This window comes from Marmota monax, unplaced genomic scaffold, assembly GCF_021218885.2.
Source record: "Marmota monax isolate L192 unplaced genomic scaffold, Marmota_monax_Labrador192_F-V1.1 WCK01_AAM20220418_F8-fsc00006, whole genome shotgun sequence".
NCBI classification, from domain to species: domain Eukaryota; kingdom Metazoa; phylum Chordata; class Mammalia; order Rodentia; family Sciuridae; genus Marmota; species Marmota monax.
This window is the reverse complement of record NW_026693712.1, coordinates 2,477,404-2,495,485: the sequence shown is the minus strand read 5'-3', so window position 1 is coordinate 2,495,485 and position 18,082 is coordinate 2,477,404. Positions and strand designations below refer to the sequence as shown.

General features: G+C 38.5%; 1 pseudogene; it reads left to right on the top strand.

The window, feature by feature from the left end:
* Window positions 1-4,426: 4,426 nt before the first annotated feature.
* Window positions 4,427-5,311, top strand: LOC124103649 (tetraspanin-7-like; annotated as a pseudogene).
* Window positions 5,312-18,082: the final 12,771 nt, after the last annotated feature.

The window sequence follows — 18,082 nt, the reverse complement described above, 5'->3', positions numbered from 1 at the left end:
GGACTCTGACTGTTTGATCTTGGCTCTTTCATGTTCAAATTAAAGAGAATGGGGAGCAGCTAAGGGTGACTATATGGATTCACAAGAGAAAGGGCATGGTGTGACTCTCCAAATCGTTTGAAATCCAGGCAGGGGATTAGTAAAAGTGAGAAGAGAACCCGGAAAAACCATAGCACTGACAACAATTTGAGGAAGAAGAGAGAGATTGGCAAGTAGCTATCATGCCAACCTATGGGACAGGTTGATGAAGGAAAAAATCAAGATTGTTTTATTATGTACCATGAAATTTAATTTTCCCATTGTCTGCTCTTCAATATACTTTCCACAGTGACGTAGCATTTCAAGGCTTTTGTCAGAGTGAAGTTGTGATTTTTGGATAGAAGTCTATAAATAGGATTTATTTATTTGTTTTAAATATTTATTTTTTAGTTATAGGTGGACACAATATCTTTATTTTATTTTTATGTGGTGCTGAGGATCGAACCCAGTGCCTCATGCATGGTAGGTGAGTGCTCTACCTCTGAGCCACAACCCCAGCCCCTGTAAATGGGATTTAAATTGAGAATAAGAAGGGCCAAGCTTCAGTCTCTGTTGTACATGTGTGGTGGGCCTATCTGCAGGTGCGCTATGAGCAGGGTGTGGCAGGGCTAATAGTTTAAAATTGTTTGATGTGGTTTCTTTAGTTTCTCTAAGCACTTGACCTTGGCCTTATTCTTCCTGAGGTGTCAAAAATATACACTTGGGAACTCAGGTAAAATCAATTTTTAACATTCAAAAATATGATTTTGAAGTAAGTCAATAGTTTTGAAGACTAAGGCATTGCTTTCAGAAGATACTTTCTGAATTCCCTTATCTTCTTACTTTAGCATATGAAAATCCATACTTAATGAGCCAGACCACAGATAATTTCTTAATGGAGGGCCAGATGGGAAGATGACAACTGTTTTCCAGGCCCAGAGAGTCTGGAGGAACCAGGAGAGATTGGGAGAGAGAATCCAATAGATGTGTGCCCCAAGATGAGTTATTAAAATGATGTCTTGCCTACCTGCCCCTTCTGAGGCTTATTTGAAGATTGGGGAGGTTGCCAAAAGCTGACACTTCATTAGAAGTGAAGCCACAGCAAGTAAACATGGTGCTACAGCAAATTTGTACTGAAAGAAATTCTGAAGGCCATCTCTTTGGAGCTATCCTTGGTTTTGGTAACAATGATAATTCAGAAGGACACAATTCCGATTGTCATAATCCTGAAATATCAAAGTTCCTAAAGCCTAAAAATGGAAAAATCACAATCCCCAAAGATTAAAAATCCAAATTTTGAAATCCTGAAAGTAAAAATCCTGAAAATGGCAATTCCCCTAAAGAGTAGTGGGGCATAGAAAGCCGAATTCTGGGGAAGGAATTAACCACATGAAATGGCAACAACAAAAACTTGTATTTAAAAGTGTGCCAGGCTGGGGATGTAGCTCTGTAGAAAAGTGCTTGCCTAGCATATGTGAGGCCCTGGGTTTGGTCTATTGCACCACAATATGGAAGCATGGCACAGAAAATGAGAAGATTTAATAGGGAATGCTTATGTTGGCTTATATTGAATCATACAAGAATTTCAAAAAGAGCAGTACATGTTGAAAATGAATGTGAAAGTATTCTTTGAAGAGAGCAATACCCTAAAAGAAAAAGAAAAAAAATCAGCTTTTCAATGATTGTGAATCTGGCCATCTCTTAGACATGGCTTCTGTTCGGTTTCTTGTGATCCATCCATCTGATACACTTTCTCATGTTGGATTTTCTTTTATTTTTCTTTCCTCACTAAGTTTTCAGCATTATTTTTCGACAACATGCCATGCTATTTCATCTTCATATCATTTCCAATACTGGAGGTGTAAATTGTGTAAAGATTTTTAGAAAGTTCTAATTCATTTTATTGTAAATTTATTTTTGCATTATCACTAGGCACAGTGGTGGTTGCCTGTAATCCCAGCAACTCAGGAGACTGAGGGAGGAGGATTGCAAGTTTGAGGACAGCCTCTTCAACTTAGTGAGACCCTATCTCAAAATAAAAATGAAAAGGGCTGGTGATGTACCTCAGTGGAAAGAGCCCCTGGGTTCAAAACCCAGCACCAAAGAAAAAACAAAAAGTGCATTATCACAACATTGACTTTGTATGTAAGCATTGTATGTGTGTACATAAAAACATTGAAACCTAAATAAATGGAGAGATGTCCTTTTTACATCTGCATTTAAGAAAGATAAAATTTCTCTAGATCTTAGCTCTTTGGAGCTCTTAGCCTATGCAGTTGAGACCCATTGTAATTTTTGATTGATCTTGGAAGACTTTAGGTTGCCTGTCATGGTATTTCAGATAACTGCAATTATTAAGTTGGTTGCACATAATTACCAACCTTAGTGATATTCTTTCACACTTTTTGCCTTTTGAAATATTTCTTTATGAATATGAATCATCTGCTCACAACTGTTAAAAATCACACTATTGTTTGCACATCTGAATATTTACACTGACAAATGAATGCAAGTTATATCTTCTAAATAATGTTTTAAAATTATTTTTTCCAAAATTTTATTTCTGGAATTTTCGATTTTGATCTTTCAGGATTTCAGTATTTAGAATTATGGCCTTCAGGATTATGTGTGTGGGAATTATGGCTCAAATTCCTTTAGTTCCTACAGAGCAAAGCAGGACTGGGAAGTAGCTTAGTGTGGATGGTGGAGATTGTCAGATAGTGTTACTGGGGTGGAGATCGGGTGCCTAGGTGATAACAGATGTAAAGCTGACAACTCAAGCTGGGGCTGGATGGGACCTGGCAAACCTAAGAGGGGTCTAGAACACTAGGCTCATTTAAGCTGAGAGACCAGCTGGCCAGACCCACCAGTTACAGATAAATGGCATTGGGGCTGGAAGCATCCAGATGGTGAGGTCATTTTACCAGACACAGGGGAGGCCTCAAACCAGAAGAATCTGACTCATCTCATCTGCCCCAGGGTCAGCAAACCTTTCAACCAGTTCCCTATTCTGCAGAAAAGAAGAGAGAGATTATCTCAGAGAGTAGCATTTTTATTCACTATTACTTAAAGAAGGATGTAGTTTATATGACCCAATTACTTATTAACTATGGCAGGACACTTAGTAGATGCTTTCCCAGCCAACATTGGGGTGCTAGAGAAGAGGGACATAGACAAAAGAAATAAAACACCTTTTCTTCATGTGCCTGAGTTGTACTTTTAAAATCATACACACAAATACACACATTCAGTTAAGACTATCATACTGGATATAAAGTTGGTCCTATCAAAAGTTCTTTTGTTGCTAAAGGTAAGAAATCCACTACTGCTAACTCAGGAAAACAGAGAAAGGGATAATTTAAGGATTCCAAAAGGTAATCTCATGGGTATACAAAAACAAGAGGAAAAGGAGAGACAGGCCAAGGTGAAGTAGAATTGGAAATTTAAAGACCCAAATTGACACTTATCACTTCTCATGTCACATGGTCTTTGTCATTTCGGGTTCTTTTTACTTATTAAGCTTGTACAACATGGTACCACACCCAAATCTTCATTAAAGTTATATATTTAGGGCTGTGGTTGTGGCTCAGTGGTAGAGTATGTGTGAGGCACTGGGTTCAATCCTTAGCACCATATAAAAGTAAATAAATAAATAAAATAGAGATATTGTGTCCATCTACAACTAAAAATATATATATATTTAAAAAAATAGACCATACATTTAGAAGTCCTTTATCAGTTGACAACTTCCCTCTGGATATTCTAGTTCAAATTCCCTCGAGATACTTTTTACATGAATTAATTAGAAATGTATCATAGATCTAAAGATGAAATATAAAACTATAAAACTTTTAGAAGAAACCATAGAATAAAATTTTTTAGATCTTGGGTTAGGGAAAGCATTCTTAGATACGACCCCAGAAGCACAATCTCTAAAAACAATCGATAAATTGGGATTTCTTATTTAAATGAAATATTAATTTTTAATTATTTTCCTCTACAAAAGACATAAGAGAATGAAATGACAAGCCACACACTGGGGGGAAATATCTGCAAAATGAATACCAATAAAAACTTGTGTCCAGAATATGTAAAACTATTCTCAAGACTCTAAGGGCTGAGAATGTGGCTTATGATAGAGCACTTTCCTAGCATGTGTGAGGCCCTAGGTTCAATCCCCAGCACTGGAACAAAAAAAAGACATAAGACTATATTATAATAATTGAAAAACCCAATTAAAATGTGGACAAAAATTTGAAAATACCAAACAATATATGTGATGGCAAATAAACACATGGAAAGAAACTTAATACCTTTAGTTATTAGGGAAATGTTAAACAAAACCATGAAAAGTTAGCATTACACTCCTATCAGAATGACTTTTAAAAAAACAAAAACAAATGTATGGCTTCGAGGAGAATGGAGACCAAACCTGTGATAACCTGTCTCAAAACCCTCCTCATCATCTACTCTTTCGTCTTCTGGATCACTGGGGTGATCCTGTTGGCTGTTGGAGTCTGGGGAAAACTTACTCTGGGCACCTATATCTCCCTTATTGCCGAGAACTCCACAAATGCTCCCTATGTGCTCATCGGAACTGGCACCACTATTGTCGTCTTTGGCCTCTTTGGATGCTTTGCTACATGCCGTGGTAGCCCATGGATGCTGAAGCTGTATGCCATGTTCCTGTTCCTGGTGTTCCTAGCTGAGCTCGTTGCTGGCATTTCAGGGTTGTGTTTCGTCATGAGATCAAGGACACCTTCCTGAGGACTTACACGGATGCTATGTAGAACTACAATGGCAATGATGAGAGGAGCCGGCCGTGGACCATGTGCAGCGCAGTCTGAGCTGCTGTGGTGTGCAGAACTACACCAACTGGAGCACCAGCCCCTACTTCCTGGAGCATAGCATCCCCTCTAGTTGCTGCATGAACAAAACTGACTGTAACCCCCAGGATCTCCACAATCTGACTGTGGCCGCCACCAAAGTTAACCAGAAGGGTTGTTATGATCTGGTGACCGGTTTCATGGAGACGAACATGGGGATCATCGCTGGAGTGGCATTTGGAATTGCATTCTCCCAGTTGATTGGCATGTTGCTGGCCTGCTGTCTGTCCTGGTTCATCACGGCCAATCAATATGAGATGGTGTAAGAAGTCTTTCAAGAGCGATGGAATAAGAGACCTGTTTTAAAAAGGAACTGCAGCAATCTCTGAAAGACTTCCAAAGAATGTTAGAGCACAGTACATAATACACCTGCCCTGCTCCTGCTACCTCCTACCCCAAATCCTGCCCACCCATGCCACAGTCCGGCTGCAGCAAAATAACTGGGGGTGACTAGCAACTTGTGTAGATTGATACAGCAGGAGAGGGAGTCGTTTATTGTAGGACAACAGAGGTATTTATACATTCCACACAGCTTATCTAATTAACATAAACTAGATACAGCAGTCAACCAATAAGGAATCTCCACACTTAATGGCTCGCTGGCATTACTTCACAAACCACTCCCTCTGGCAAAATGCCAGGCGCCATCCAGACTTGTTTACAGACTCTAACATTCCACCCCCTGCGTGCAACTGACACTCCTAGCCAGTCTCTCTCATCTTTCCACCGGCATCATGTGTAGTGTCCATCTTGTGAAGCCCTGTTGTGCCACAGAGTGTAGCCAGGCCCCCTGCGGCTAGTCCTAGTGATTCCTGCCCTGAGGCCCCATGCGTGCCAGCTCCTTCACGTGTACTTGGTCCACCTGCAGCTCATCGTAGGTCACTGGTTATCACACCATCACTGGCCCCTTGGAGTCCTGCATGTAGTAAACTCCTGTTAGCCCCTGACCTTGGTGGATAAATGCCACATACCTTTATGTAGATAAGCAGATGCTAGTTATCTGTTCTTTTGACTTAATCTCATTTGGTTTGGTTTTCCCTTTACTAAAATGCTTTCCTACCTTCTTTAAGCTGCCTAGGACAGGTAAAGAGACACACTAGTAATTGTTCCTGCAGAGAAGAAAGCAAGTGTCATGCATGAGGATATGGTCTTGGAGCGTTAGGTAGCCTCCTTGCTCATTATTGTTCCATACCTGGGTATGTAGAGACAGTTTAGTGCGCCTATGCCTCTCAGTTGAAACCTGTATAATCCTGTTACAATGCTGTTGTTGCTTCCTGTGAAGGCAATGATATTACTTTTGTTTTCCCCCAATGAATTGCTGTTGTGTTATTTTACTTCTTCTTCCTGTATTTTTCCTGTGTTTTTTTCTTGCATTGACATTACAGACTTTGAGGACCTCATCAGATCAATTGAAAAATGAGTGTGAAGGGGGAATAAAAGTCAAAATATTTTAAAAAGATCTTTAAAAATAATGCCTCTGTCTAGCATGCCAACACGAATAGCATTGATATTGTGAACATTTGTGATATATGTATTAATAAATAGAACAATTACAAAAAAAAAAAAAAAAACTGGCAAAGGTGCCTGACAATGAAAACTTATATACATAGCTGGTGAGGATACAAAATGGCATGGCTACTTTGGAAAACAGTTTGTTGATTTCTTACAAAGTTTAATACACACTTCCCATATGAAGCTGAAATTTTACTTCTTCCCAATGGAATGACTAATAAAACCTCTGTTTATAGCAAATTTTATAGCAGCTTTGTTCATAATTTCCTTAAACTGGAAAAATCCCAAATGTCCCTTAACTGGGAATGGATAAACAAATTGTGGTAATCTAGTACAATGAAATACTACTTAGAAATAAAAAGGAATTAACTATTGACACATGTAACAAAATGAATTAATCTCAACTACACTATGCTAAAACGAGTAAAGTAAGCCAGTTTCAAAGATGACATACTACATGATTTCATTTACATGGCATTCTCAAAAAGGAAAAACTATAGGAGTGAAGAACAGATCAGTGGTTACCAGAAGTTAGGGGTGAAGACATTGTCTACAGAGGAGTAGTATAAGGGAATTTTTTTAGGGAGATGATGCAAATGTTCTGCAGCCTCATTGTAATAGTGATATGGCTCTATGCATTTGCCAAAACTCATAGAATTGTGCATTTAAAAGGATAATTTTACCATATGTAAATTTAACAATAAAAAATTTATAAAAGACAGTATAAAAAGAATTCTAGTGAAAGAGAGAATATAATTGACATGTTTTAGGCCAGATTCCAAACTTAGTTCAATTATTGATGATTCCCAAACAAGGCAATCCCTGAGCAATTTCTCTGGGTTTTGAGGAAGGCTCAAACAATGGGATAGGAAACTGTGCATGTCTTGTAAACAGACAGCCTTATCCAGAAAGAAACAGTTTTACATCGTGACATCATTGTTCAACATTATTAAATTGTCATTTCCCCAAGTCATTAATATTGTTTTGTATGTGTCTTTTGAAAATCTCCCCAGGACCTATTCTACCATAGATGTATCTGCTGAGTTTTCAAGAATTTAAAGAGGAAAATAAAAAGGAAACAAGGAAAGCAAAGAATCTGGAAAGATTGTAAATGCCATCTGGTCTCAGAAATGTAAGAACCAATGTTCACCCAATCAAGATCTTCATATAGGGATCCTGTTTTGAATATAATATTGGGATAAACAGTTTTATGGCATTATATATATATATATATATATATATATATATAGATAGATAGATAGATAGATATAGATATATAGATAGATATAGATATATACACACATTATATATGCATTATATACACATGTATATATGTATGTATATATTACATATACACATATATGTACATATATATGTATATAGATATTTGAATATATGTATTTAATCTCCAAGATGCCAAGGCACTCTCTAGTTAAGGGGTAAAACTAAAACACACAGGAAAACACAGAGGCATTCCTATTTTCTGCTTAATATGTTTCATACAGTCCACCGCCAAGGCTAGTAAAGTTTATTACATTAAGTATTTAAAAACATCCTATTGAAAGAATAAACCTTTGAAGTATTAAGATCTATAAATCTTCGAAATGTGCAAACGTGCCTCAGGTACTTTTTACCTTGTTGGTACAAAGCAAAAATGCTACATTTTATTATTATTTATGGTGCTGGAATAGCTTCCTTGATTTTTATAATCAAGTATCTTTGTGCAATTGCTGAGCATCTTGAAAACACTTCAAAATCAACATAACTATAAATTTGGTACAAGCATCAAAGCTGCAGTAATTAAGCCCAGAGCTGCTAGCTGATATTTAGGGATATCAAGTCACATTTTCCACAGTATGAGAAATTGTCCAGGCATGGGTTTACCACATAAAAATGGGCAAATCAATGTTATATCAGGAAACACAACAAACATGTTCCCTGGCTACTCCTCCTGGGTGAAGGGCAACATAACTAAGGTCTTTAGGCTTAAACTCTCCCTTCCAGAAATTTTACTTCTGAGCTAAGACTGAGGCCAGAGGTAATTTTTTTTTTTTTTTTGTCTGTGTGTGTATGTGTATGTTGATTGTCGGAGTGCAGCTGAGAAGTTGGGGAACAGCCCAATCTCCTTTTATGCGTCCCTTTTAATGGCAAATATTAGTACAATCTCATACATTATTTTCTGATGAGCAAATGCAGTAATCATACATGAGGCTCTTTAGAAGAAAAATAAGGAGATTTCAGTAATCTCTTCTTGTCAGACCTTGCATAACATAAACATATCAGTGGAAGATTAAGGGCCAATTCATGAAAATAGAATAGAATCTTGAGGTGATTCAGGGAGAAGAAAACACAGCCATTGTTTGTAAATGAAGGTTAATGATATACTTGCACTAGTTGCAATTTTGTAGCAAGCGTATTTTGATGAATTAAACCAAGGCTGTATCATGATTTGTGACCCGTATATAAGAGTCAAAGTGAAGTATTTGTCTGTATTTTATTGTCAGCAAAAGAGTTTGCCATTATTAGTGTTCCTTACATCACTACACTTTATATATATATATATATATATATATATATATATATATATCCATACACACTTGTATATAATATAGATATTTCCCCATAGTAGTTCCCCTGGAGACTATGATAACATTAACCAGCCATAAAATGATTAAAGAGAAAGAGATAGCTTATCAGTTGCCCACACATGTCAATAGGGGATGAGGGGGAAGACTAAAAATTTTTAAATTTAGATTTATTTACATTAAAAAATGTTCACAGAAGTTTTCACATCTCACCTCAAAAGACTGTACAATATCACTGCTGACAGTACATTTACCCAGAGACTGACTTTGTGCTAACAAATATGCTGTTCAGGTTGTCAGCAAAACTAAAATGAATGAGCTTAGCACAATTCAAATGGATCTTTGGCATATCATCAATCAATTAACTTCTCCCTGGCATTCTTAGGTTCATATCAAAGTATACAATATAACATCATCCATTTTATTTAGCATTCTTTGTGTACAGTCCCATAAAACATCCTCTACAGTTTTTTCTTATTCTTTCCCTTCTCGACTAGAGTAACTCTAACAGTGGTAAAGCAAAAGCTGAAGAGATGTGACCAAGGGTTGTTCCTACAGCTTTCTTTGTCTTGGGGTTAAAGGTCTCTAAAACAACCAAATTCAAAGATAAAGAGCCTGAAAAGCAGTGAGATACAAAGGTGGGAAAATGTGAGGGAGGGAGTAAACATCCCAGAAAACTCACTTCAGTGATTCAGTCAGAGTCAACCTCAATATAATGAGCATAGAGAAATGTGGTAGGGGTGCCTCTAAAAACAGTTCCAAATACTGGAAGGTCATTCTGAAAAAAATAGAGTGGTTTCCATTTACCCATCAGGGATACATTCCAAGTCATGGCCCATAGTATTGAACCCTTATACTGTGAATTTTCTTATATATGTACATATCTCCTGATAAAGTTTAATTTATAAATTAGGCATAGTAAGAGATTAAAAACAACCAATAATAAAATAGAATGATTATAATAATCTATTCTGTAATAAAAGGGAATACCGGTTTCTCTTTCAAAATTTCTTGTACTGTACTCATCCACCTTTTTGTGATGAGTGAGATGATATGAAGCACTTGATGGTTTCTCTTTGGCATATCACTACTCTTGTACTTTGGGGCCATTATTAAGCAAAATAAGGGTTCCTTGAACACAAGCACTGTGATATGATAATCAAGAAGGATACTGGGTGATTAACAAGTGAATAGCATATAGAGTGGATACATTGGACAAAGGGGTGATCCATTTCCAGGCAGCATGGAGCAATGGTAAGAAATTTCACTGTGCTATTAGAAGTGGTGTGTAATTTAAAACTAGCTATTGATTTAAAAGGTACATAATGCTAATAAAAACCAGTTTTATGACCCTTTTAACATTTTTTATTTATTCTAATAGCATATGCATATTTAATATAGACATATGTCTACATTATTTAGAACTCCTATAGCATGGAAAACAAAAGAGCAGGTAAGGAGGGATTACTATAATTCCAAAATAGATTCTTATTCATCTCTTATTTGTGTTACCTTAGTTTGAATGCACTAAATGCAAATTTCATTCAAAATGAAATTGATCCTGTTTTTGAAATTACAGAAGTAGCCACTCTTGCCATGTATAACTCTATTTAGTATTAAACAACCCTGGGCTTACCTGTACCAGCAGGATAAAAACTTTTAATTCAGAGAGTTGGAAGGAAGCATAACAAATGGATGGTGTGATTATTATAGCTTATGGCTCTAGAGGAATGGAAAAAGAACTTCTAATTTTTTTTTTATGTAAAAGATTTTAAGGGTGAATTCCCAGTAGCTGCTATTCTTTCTCTTATAGTCACATACCCTTCGGGGTGGGAGTGGGAAGCACAGATAATTGCAAAGTTGTCCATGAATCCATGATATTCTTTTATTTTTTTTTGGGGGGGGGGGTCGGGTACCAGTGATTTAACTCAGGGACACTTGACCACTGAGCCACATCCCTAGCCCTATTTTGTATTTTATTAGAGTCAGGGTCTCACTGAATTGCTTAGCACCTCACTAAATTGCTGAGGCTGGCTTTGAACTCACGATCCACCTGCCTCTGCCTCCTAAACCTCTGGGATTACAGTACAGGCGTGTGCCATTGTGCCTAGCCGAATCCATGCTATTCTTGTGTTATCCATGTGAAGAATGATGTAGACATATGTCTATATTAAGTATGCATATGCTATTAGAAGAAATTAAAAATGTGTTAGGGGTCATAAAACTGGTTTTTATTAGCATTATGTACCTTTTAAATCAATAGGTAGTAGAACACAGAGGGGTTCATTTACATTTTTTTGATGTTAAATATGGCTCTTTAGATTTCCAAGTTATCCATAACTTCTCCAAACTGGAAATAATTCAATTTCCTCAAGAGGAGAATGGATAAAAAGAATCAGGTCATATAGTGGAAAATTGCACAGGAATAACAATGAACAAACGACTAACACACACAACAATGTGGATGAATCTCACAATCAAAATGTTAAGTCAAAACATGGCTGGGAGTGGGGGAAGAAACATGAAAGAATATATGGTATGATTCAGTTTAAATGGTGTTAAAAACAGGTAAAACTAATTGAGGGCCATAGAAGTCAGAACAATGGTCACTCTCGGAAAGGATTGTGGGTACTGACTGGAAGGGACATGAGAGAAACTTTAAGGGTATTGGAGTTTTACATTTTGATAGATATTTGATAGATATGGTACATATTTAGCTGTATACTTACAATGAATAAGTACTTGCTCTATATGCTTTATTATGACTGTTTAAAAACTTGTCAACAAATTTACTTACTCTGCCCCATCAAGAGGTGAAAACTATCACCTGACCTTAATTCTGGGGTAGACTTACAGCTCACTTGTACAAAACAGAATGCATAGGAAATGAAGCTATGTGATTTCTGAGGCCAAGTTATAAAAGGAAATCAGCTTCTGTTTTGTTAGTTGATTGCTTGCTTTGGAGTCTTGAGCCATAACTGAAAAAGTTATAGCCATTCTATAAAGAAGCACAGGTCACATAGGAAGGCCATAGGTAGGTATTATGGTCCAAAGATCAGCCACACTAAGCCTCTGAATTATCCATATTCTGGCTTCCAATGTCACAGAAAATATCTCCATATGATTCCAGTCCCTCGCTCATTTGAGTCTTCCAAGCTGATGTCTTAGACAACTGGGAGCAGAGATAAACCAGCCTAGCTGTGTCCTGACTCACCGAATCTATGAGAATATTAAAATGGCTCTTTTATATCACTAGGTATTGGTGTCCTATGTTATGTAGTAATAACCATGTGAATTGAATTTTTTAACAGAATAAAAAAAATAAAGTGAATAAACTTAAGAAATTTGTGAACCTGTGTCAGTCAGCATTCTTTGTTTGAAAGCAACAAGAAACAACCTAACTTAAGCAAAATGAAATTTGTTGGCAGAGTATGAGGCTGGAAGGTTGTACAGGAATTAACAATCATCTTTTGGGGACTTGGGTGGCAGAACCGATAAAAGGTTTCTTCAAGACTCAGTCACATCTGTGAAAGATTTTAATTTTAAGGAAAGCGATCAGTCAACTCCAGAATGGGTCATATCCCAATCCCTCACGTAGTGCAAGACATGAGTAGTGCAAGCCAGTGATTTGCAGCTTCAGCAAGGCCAGCATGCAATGAGAAGTGGGTAAGTACCCACCAAAAAAAGCAGGAGCCTTCATTTACAAATGGAGAAATAGATATGGGGCTTTCAAAAATCCAGGTGATATGAAAGCAGCAAGTTCAAGGAGTTTCTCAGACTTTCTCTAGAGGCTTGTGACTTCATGTCCTAAAACTAAGTCTATTACAATGTGAATATTACTGAAAGATGACTAAAGTTTCTGGTGACTATTCAGGGATAGACTGGAGTTTAAGCTCTCTCCTGCTTCATATTCTCATGCTGGATGTCGTCATGTGTACTGAGAGTGGAAGGTGAGCTCTTCTCCAATTGTTTCAGAGTAAAGGCAGTGGACCATGTACATTTCTGAAGCTGATCTTATGTATTGATGGTAGCAGTGCTTACCTAGACCCCTGTCCTCTTTTGTTTAATGCTGCTATAAGAGAATACCACAGACTTTGTACTTTACAGAGAAAAGAAATTTATTTCTCACAGTTCTGGAGTCTGGGAAATCCAATAGTAAGGTGCCAACATCTAGTGAGGGATTTTTTTGTTGTATCATCCCACAGTGGAAGGTGAGAGGATGAAAGAGGGACAGAGGTGAGGGGGAGAAAATAGGTCAAACTCACAGCCTCAAGCCCTTTTATAATCAGCATTAATTCATTCATAAGGTGGAGCCCTTGTGAACTAAACACCTCCCATTAGGCTCCACCTCCCAACACTATTGCACGGGAGATCAAGTTTCTGTTCCAAACCCTTTGGGGGACACATTCAAATCAAAGCACCACTCCAGCCCTAAGCTACTGGACTGTGTTGGCCTCTAATGACAATGAGCTTTTCCTTCTCCAGAGAGCTGCCCTTGGCTGATGGGAGATATCCCTCCTCCTCAGTCTGTGTCTAAGAAGGGCTTATATTGATAAAGTTGGCTTCTCATCTCTAGAGGAGATAGCTCTGCTCTGTGGTTTGTGTTCCTGTATATTAGGCCAAGGCTTGACTTTTACTTGAGATTTTACATGTTTGTTGGGCTCCTACTTCTTCTTTATCTTGCTCCACTCCCTCTCTTACAGGGAGTTCTATGGAGAACACAGTCTTTTTTTTTCCCCTTTTTCTTTTTTTAATATTCATTTTCTAGTTGTAGTTGGACACAATATGTTTGTTTTGTTTATTTATTTATATGTGGTGCTGAGGATAGAATCCAGGGCCTTACGAGTGCTCTACCGCTGAGCCACAACTTCAGCCCGAGAACACATTCTTAACAGAACACTTTCTTAAGAGAATCCTAATCTCACAATTTGCTTTCCAGGCAACTTAAAATACTGGCCTTCATCAGTGGTGCGCTAATTAATTTTTTTGGACTGAGGATTGAACCCAATGGCACTCTACCACTAAGTCACTGAGCTATATGTCCAGTCCTTTCTATATTTTATTTTGAGACAGGGTTTTACTAAGTTGCTGAGGCTGGCCTTGAACTTGCAATCCTCCTGCCTTCACCTCCTGAGTTGCTGGGATTACAGTATGCACCATTGTGCCCAGCTGGTCCTCAAACTTTTATGTACATCAAAATGATGGTGGGGGGCTGATTAAAACACAGATCTCTGGGCCATAATCTCAGACTTTCTGATATAATAGGTCTGGGATAGGTTCTGAGAAAATGCATTTCTAACAAATTCTCAGGTGATGATGCAGCTGATCTGCTCTGGGCATCACACGTGGAAAATCAGTGTTTCAACAATTGCTGAGGTGGTATGATTTCAAGCACTCGGCAGCCTCTTTGGTACTCCATCCCTATGGCAAAATTTCTTTATGTTGAAGCATAAATGTGAACGGTATACTTACATATTAACTCTATTATGGCACAGTTTTCTTAGCCAGTAATGGTACAGCTTCAAAAAATAAGAGTTTGAAAAGCCTTTTCCTAGAAAACAGCACTTTCTTGAGACACTCTTATGGGTGAAGGGGGAACAGTAGTGTCTCCTTGTCTCAGATAAGTATCTATAGTGCAGCTCTAAAAAAAAAAGGCAATAAGGACAGGTGTCTTGATCAGCTTTTTGTTGCTATAATTGAACACCACAGTTTGGTAATTTAAAAAGAACAAAGGTTTTTTTTTTTTTTTTTTTTTTTTTTTAACGTTCACAGTTTTGGAGGCTGGAAATTCCAAGAGCATGGGAATGCCAGCACATCTAGTGAGGGCATTCTTGCTGCATCATAGCATGGTGGAGATACATCACATGGCAATAAAGAGCAGGGTTAGCTCTGTTTCTCTCATGAAGTCAATAATGTCATCATAGGGGGGGTCCCATCTTCATAAATTCATCTAATCTTAATTACCTGGAAAGATGCCAGGGCCAAACTATTAACATATGCATTTGTGGATTAAGTTTTCAACCCACCCATAATCCACACCCCCTCCTTTTTTTTTTTTTTTTTGCTGTACTAGGGATTAAACCCAGGGCCTCACACGTGAGAGGCAAGTGCTCTACCACTGAGATACATCCCCAGCCCTTTTTATTTTATTTTGAAACAGGGTCTCACTAAGTTGTTGTGATTGGCCTGAAACTTAGGATCCTCCTCCCTCAGCCTCCTGCATAGCTGGGATTACCGATGTACACCACCAAGTCTAGCCTAACACATGAACTTTTTTGCAGGATACATTCAAACTACAGCAACAGGGAAGTTTTGATTGGGCTAAAAAAAAAAAAAAAAACAGTCAAGATAGTCCAATCACAATCATTTCCACATTATTTTAGTCAGGAATCCAGTCTTCAAAACAAACAAACAAACAAATACTTCAGAGCCATCTAACATATAGATCCCAGTAGAAAGGGTCTGAAGAAATAATCAGGGCTACATTTGAAAAACACTGTCCTCTATATTGGCTGTGTTGGTTGGTTCAGCAAAGTGCTGAATCCACAACCTGAGCTATTTCTCAGATTGATCTAGGGTTGGCCTGGGGCTGGTTCCATATGGCACATTTATTTTGAGGAAACAGACCAACCATATGATTTCACTAGGAAACCAGAGCCCCCATATTGCATTTCAAGATCTGCAGTCCTACCGCTGAGAAAACATGCATCATGAAAGAAAACAGGATTTGGTTCCATTGTTTATATAAATGATGCTTAGTAAAACCCATGTCAGAGGAATACCATGTCATGCACCATGTACAAATTTTTTGATGTTTTCCCTTCTGTGTATTTCATGGTCTTGCTTTTTATTCCACAAAAAGGCGAGGGCATATGAAAATGCTTAAGGAACTGCACATTGCAGCCTGTGATGGCTTGGTTTTGATGGATGATGTGGGATTGCGCAGCTCATTGCAAAGTAATGCTTTTAACTTAAATCAAATCAGTTTTAAGTGAATATGTTTTACACATTTATGCTCCAGAGTTTGAAAAAGCTTTTTCCTAGAAAACAGCACTTTTTTTTTTTTTGAGACACTCCCACGGATGAAGGGGGAGGGGTGGTGTCTCCTTGGCTCAGATAAGGAGAGTGTTTACTTGCTTTGTCTTCAAACTGCTACAAGTTTAGGGCCCACAGGGCTGCTGTCTTCTTAATGAAGCGCTTAATGATGTGTGAATTATAGATCCTGACAACCCCTTTAATAAAAACAACAGGACTGCATCCACAGTATAGTGTGGCTGCTAAATAATGACAGACTGTCTGCTTAACATAACGCAGTATCTTTAAGTAAAGCGCCATTCTTGCGTGGCGGCACTGAAGATTCCTAGTCACAGAAAATAATGGTGGCTCTGAGAACACACACACACGGATGCACACGGCATTTCATTTCGCAGGAGTTTAGGACCAGGGAAGTTGTAGATGTGCAGTAGCACTCAGAGCAAGCTAGAGCTGTTTACAGGGAGGACTGTGTGAGGGACGCTGTAATAGCCTAAAAGTTGTCTTGTTCTCCTTCCCTCTCCCCTCTCCTCACAGGAACACAGGAATGCCTGCTTTCTAGTTGACTGGTGTTGGAGACAGCATAATGCCTGGGCCTACACTCAGCCAGGAAAGCAGTATGGAGGCCCAGCTGTGAGGGAGGCACTTTCTGGATGCTGACCTGGGCAGTCAGAACACAGGAAAGCCAGGCTCCTGAGGAGCTGGAAAACAAACCCAAACCTAAACAAAGCCTTTTCTCCATTTAATTTGGTGACCACTTTTAAGGAAAAGTGAATTCTCTTTCAATCCCTCACTAGGCCCCTGGATTTGGATTCACAGGCCAAAGTGCAATCTCTTTATCATTATCCCTGGGATGAGAAAATCCGAGTCGGCCTTGTTTGGGCAGGGGTAGTTTTCCTTTAAACAGATCAAGGAACTGTTTGTCTAACCCTCACCATTCGAGGTGACAGATAGCAAAGCAAAGAGAATGGCAGGCATTCGCAAGCAAACACAAACCTTTCCGTCGGTTCCCAGAGCTGGGAGACTAGCAGCAACCAAATCACTGCACACTGAAAGGGCATTCACATGCAAATGAGGCCCTGGGCACCCTGCTTGGCTTCAGAAAAGCCATGTGGGTCCTGCTGGGAAAGCTGCCCGACGGGGAAGAGTCTAACTGGGCCCCTTCTGGCTCTCCTGGTGCTCTCTCGTCTAGGAAACACCTTCGGAGGAAGGGCCGGGATTAGCCCAGGTGAAGCTGGCCTTTGGGGCAGGGAGGGGGTGGGTGGGGCTAATTAGGCAAGTCTCTGAAGTTATAGGGTGAAGTTCCAGATCTTTTCTGTAGTTCACTATATAGTTGTCTCTCTTTGTCTGAAATTGAGGGGGATCCCCAGATGCCAGACTGTCAGTGCTCAAACCCAGATGAGTTGGTCACCCTAGTTTGTAATGATTTGCTACTCTTAACTTTCTCAGCTAGGAAGTGAACAAGAGTCATTGTCCATTGGGATAAAAGTGAAGTTCACTGCCAACCCAAGACTCTCTTTATCCCCTGCTGTTTCTTAGTCCTCCTTTATTGATTTCCAGATCTTTTCTGTAGTTCACTAAGTGTAGCAGAATCAACTAGTTAGATTTGCTTTCTGAGAGAAGGCTGATAAATAAAGTCACTGTCTTTGGCAGTCAAAGAGAAGGGGGCATCAATCAATTATTAGGGACCCCTACCTAATACTTGATATTGCCAGTTGCTGAGTTACTTGTTTCATGTTTATTAATTCACTGACCCCCACCGCTACTCCTGTGAAGTGAGTGATATTTTGTGTTTTGCACATGATGAAACAAAGAGCTGATAAGTTAGGTATAATTTTCATAAGTTTAGATAGGTAGTGAATCTGAAAAACACTCTTGATTTCTCTGACCCCGAATCTCTTTGTGTTTGTTTGAATATCATATTGTCTCTTAAAAAGTTATAGGCCATTGAGTAAGGAGGCATTCATTGAAACAGACACAATACAGACTTTAAAAAAATATCATTCATTAATTCCACATCAGTTTGCATGTTGTGATCTAATTAATATG